Source organism: Cherax quadricarinatus, chromosome 1, assembly GCF_038502225.1.
Source record: "Cherax quadricarinatus isolate ZL_2023a chromosome 1, ASM3850222v1, whole genome shotgun sequence".
In the NCBI taxonomy this organism is placed as follows: domain Eukaryota; kingdom Metazoa; phylum Arthropoda; class Malacostraca; order Decapoda; family Parastacidae; genus Cherax; species Cherax quadricarinatus.
The window spans coordinates 90,211,834-90,216,893 of NC_091292.1; the positions used below are offsets into that span (position 1 = coordinate 90,211,834).

Sequence of the window (5,060 nt, forward strand, 5' to 3'; positions counted from 1 at the left end):
GCTTGCAGGTTTGTATGTTTAGCCTAATGTGCCTGTTTACTAACCTTAAAAATTACCACCCTTTACACATACTATACAGTATATCAATGAAACAATTACATGCAAAATTTATTTTGCTGTAAATAAATGGATATACAGTGGAACCTTGACTTAGGAGTGTCCCAACTTATGAGTTACGAGCCAGCTCCCCTTCCCTCTTCCCCCCTCAACCCAAAACCTGGACACCTGGCTTGTTTATCTATGATTTCATGCTTTAATTCCATGGAAATCATTCTCTTTTCTTCTCAACAATAATAATAATATAATATAATATTACAGTCAAGTCACTTAGTAAGTCAAGTCACTCAGTTAAGTCAGTCAAGTCACTCAGTAAGTCAGTCAAGTCACTCAGTATGTCAGTCAAGTCATTCAGTCGGTCAAGTCATTCAGTAAGTCAGTCAAGTCATTCAGTAAGTCCGTCAAGTCATTCAGTAAGTCAGTCAAGTCACTCAGTAAGTCAGTCAAGTCACTCAGTAAGTCAGTCAAGTCACTCAATAAGTCAGTTGTCACTCAGTAAGTCAGTCAAGTCATTCAGTCAAGTCACTCAGAAAGTCACTCAGTAAGTCAGTCAGTTCAGTCATTCAGTAAGTCAGTCATTCAGTAAGCCAGTTATTCAGTAAGTCAGTCAATCATTCATTCAGTCAGTCACAAACTCATGTTAACCTCTTTTTCTGTGTACAAAGTAACACTTCAGTTACAGCTCCATTATTGTTCAAATTTCATTGTACAATCTCTTAGTAATTAAATAATCAACTACCTCATTTTGTGATTTTACTAGTAAGCATAAGTCACCTTATGTAATTTTCTTATTTACTATTGTTTGCTCAAACATTAGCTGAATTGATACTTTCTCTGTCCATATTACTACCTCATATTTTTTTAAATACTATCAATTGATATTACTTACTAAAATTAATAATTATCATTTTTACTATAATTTCAATTTACTCTTAACATTTTTGACATTTAATAACCATTACTTGTCTAATTACCTTTATCTGTTTTAATACCACATTTACTATCTTAGAGTACTCTTAATTACCTTGTACTGCCATATAACCTCTAGTATAACTACCAGTGCAATATTGAATGAAATAAACATTACTTTTTCACTTTTTTGTAATCATTATTACTTACTAAAATTTTATTAAACACCATATTTACTACCAGTCAATTTTACTTTTGTACATTAAACATTATTTTATACTTCCCATAACATTTTGTTGCCAAATTTTCAAGTTTGTATATTCAACTCCAACCTTTATATTATCCTTTGTACCTGTGTACCTGTGTACCTGTCCACCATCTTACTATCATATTATAACCAAGACATTACCATTGTTATTTTTTACTATTATTCTTTTGGTACTTTAATTGTGAATTATATTTTGTCAATTTAAATCTAGTTATACTCTTGATCTTGTCAACAACCTATACCAGACTCTAGTGCAATTGCAAGTACCATTTCAATTTGTATTTTTATATTATAAGTTTATATTATAATTCCTACTCTAAGATTGTTTTCATATCTTAGTGACTATATTGTGTGTGCAATTAGTGTATATTTCAATTATATTATTGTTTAAGGCCATTAACTATCTTTTGCTAACTAGTACCAACTACCTCATATATTTTTTTTCTACTTTTTTTATTCTTTTGCTACCTTAACTTGTATATTTTATCTTGTCAATTTAAATCTAGTTATACTCTAATTCTTGTAAACAACTTATATAACACCTTAGTGCAATTACAATTGAGAGTCTTGTGCCTTTTTTATATTATTACATTAAACTCAGTTGTACTATAGTCATTACCAAATTCATTATATTAGACCATATTGCAATTACTAGTGAGAGACTGGTGCTATTTTTAATTTGTATTGTTATATTATTAGATTAAATCTAGTTGTACTATAGCTCATTCTAGCTCATAACATAGACTCCACAATTATTTGATTACCACTTTATTGTTCACCACAACTTATATTAGTCCCTTTTATATTATAATTTTATATTATAATTCTAACTTTAAAGAATTACCTTTAAAGTACTACCTACTATCATATTCCCAAGCTCCATTATTTGATCATCACTTTATTTGTTCACCACAAATTATTTTAGTCCCTTTTATATTGTCTCCTTTATTTTAGCTTTAAAAAACTACCTTAGCTCATTATTTTTACATTTGTTAAATAATTCAGGTGCTATTTTTTTAGCTTTAGAATATTTACTTTGTTTTATACTTAATTCTAACTATAGATTCACTACAAATCTTATGATTACAAGCATTGATCCTGATACCAACCTCTTATTTAATGACTTAAATGATTCAAACAGTTACTGTAATTACTACACAGCAGAACAATCAAAGGCACTTCTCAGAGCCAACAACAACATAACTATCTTTAACTACAATATCAGATCTTTAAGCAAGCATTACGATGACCTCCTAGCATTACTAAATTCCTTGCATGCCAATATGTCCATCATTACACTAACTGAAACCTGGCTAAAGCCTGATACTACAGATGTCTATGCCATTCCTGGTTACACAGCCATACACAACTGTAGGCCAGACCAACAAGGGGGTGGCACAGCTATATACTACTCAGACCAACTAGAATGTATCACTAATACTTGCACAAGGGATGAACATGGGGAATATATAATAGCTAAATTCAAATCCAAATACCTACAAAAACCTCTCACAGTGATAAACATCTACAGAGTTCCACAATCAAACATTAGCCAATTTAGTCAAAACCTAGGAAGTATGATAACTGATGCACGCATGAACAAAGATCACTTACTACTCTCAGGTGACTTCAATATAAATCTCCTGCAAGACCAGGACCCACACGTTACTGAATTCACAAACACAATGAGTAACTGCATGTTGCTACCAACAGTAACAAAACCTACAAGAGTTACGGAGACTAGTGTTTCCCTACTTGACCACATCTGGACCAACACCATATCCCCTTTAAAATCAGGCATAATTACAGATAATACCGCAGACCACTACCCTACTTTCCTCATAACAACTCTTGGTAAAATACCCCAAGACACTACTAAAGTCACCTTCAGACTTCACAATGAGGCAGCCATTAATAACTTCACAACAGCAGTAACAAACATTGACTGGCACACTGAGCTAGAAATCTATACAGATATTGACGAATGTTTTAATAATTTTCTAAAAAAGACCCAATACCTCTATAACAAGCACTGCCCTAAAAAAACTAAACAGATGACAGCTAAGAGACTGAACAGTCCCTGGCTAACACCCAGCATTCTCAAATCCATAAATACAAAACACCGATATGAAAAACAGTACAGAATGGGTCACATAACCAGAGACTAAACAAAACGTTACTCGTCAATCCTAACCAGCCTGATAAGAAGGGCAAGAAAACTGTATTATGAGAACAGATTATCCAACTTACAAGGTGATATAAAAAAGACCTGGAAGACCCTATCAGAAATTCTGGGAACAAAAAAGATATCACGAAATAGCGAAATAAAATTAGCAAAATCAGATGAACCCCAACTCCCACCAACAGAAACAGCAAACAGACTCAATGATTTCTTCTCCACTATAGGACAAAACCTTGCCAATAAAATCCCAAGCTCAGATACCCCACCAAATGACTACCTCACTGGCAACTACCCGAACACACCGTTCCTAGCTCCGACTAACCCATACGAAGTCTCCCTTATTATCAACGCACTAAAAAACAGGGCAGGAGATTTAAATACCTTACCACCCTTTATATACAAAAAAGTGTCACAAGTACTATCACCAATCATTGCAACACTCTTTAACAAATTCATTGAATCCTCCACCTTCCCTACAGCTCTCAAAATAGCAAGGGTCACCCCGATCCATAAAGGAGAAGACCAAACAGAGTTGAATAACTATAGGCCAATATCCAATTTACACCCTCTCTCAAAAATCTTCGAAAAATTAATTCATAAATGAATCTACTCCTACCTCATCTCCCAAAACATTCTCAACCCCTGCCAATTTGGATTCAGGCCTAATAAAAATACTAATGATGCTATTATACACATGCTAGAACATATATACACTGCAATAGAGAAAAAAGAAGTCCCACTGGGGATCTTCATTGACTTACGTAAAGCTTTTGATACAGTTGACCATGACTTGCTCCACGTAAAATTGTCACACTATGGTATTAGAGGGCACTCCCTCAACTACCTCAAGTCATACCTCAGCAACAGAAGCCAATATGTGTACGCAAATGGGGCAAGCTCTTCCGCTCAACCAATTACAGTTGGTGTCCCACAGGGAAGTGTCCTTGGCCCTCTTCTCTTTCTCCTATACATAAATGACCTACCAAATGCTTCGCAATTACTCAAACCCACACTTTTTGCAGATGAGACTACATACGTCTTCTCTCACCCGAGCCCAGTCACGCTAGCCAATACTGTAAACACCGAATTACAGAAAATATCTACCTGGATGAGGACTAACAAACTTACACTAAACATTGACAAAACCTACTTCATTCAGTTTGGTAACAGAGCTACAGATGTACCTCTTAACATAAGGATAAACAGATCACCTATCACAAAGCTAACAGAGGGAAAATTCTTAGGAATCCACCTTGATAATAGACTCAAATTTCATACACATATACAACAAATTTCTAAGAAAATTTCCAAGACTGTAGGCATACTATCGAAGATACGGTACTATGTTCCACAGTCAGCCCTCCTGGCCCTTTATCACTCTCTTATTTACCCCTATCTCACCTATGGAATTTGTGCATGGGGCTCAACAACAATTAACCATCTCAGACCACTAATTACCCAACAAAAGGCTGCAGTTAGAATGATAACAAATTCTCACTACAGGCAGCACACTCCACCAATATTCAAAACACTCAACCTACTCACCATACAAAACATCCATACTTATTACTGCACCTATTATGTACATAGAACACTTAACTCTGATATTAACCCTCCCCTCAAACATCTCCTTGCCAACCTCAA

The 5,060-nt window shown here is 34.6% G+C and overlaps 1 long non-coding RNA gene across 2 annotated transcripts in view; it reads left to right on the forward strand.

Moving 5' to 3' along the window:
- Nucleotides 1-2,160, forward strand: part of LOC128685991 (uncharacterized) — a 58,110-nt gene extending 55,950 nt beyond the window's left edge. Inside the window, exon 4 of one of the 2 annotated variants that reach the window (XR_011391852.1) lies at nt 1-2,160. This exon is cut by the window's left edge and continues 109 nt beyond it. This is a non-coding gene — a long non-coding RNA (uncharacterized lncRNA). The other variant, XR_011391851.1, reaches the window with a different exon arrangement.
- The last annotated feature ends 2,900 nt before the right edge of the window (nt 2,161-5,060 follow it).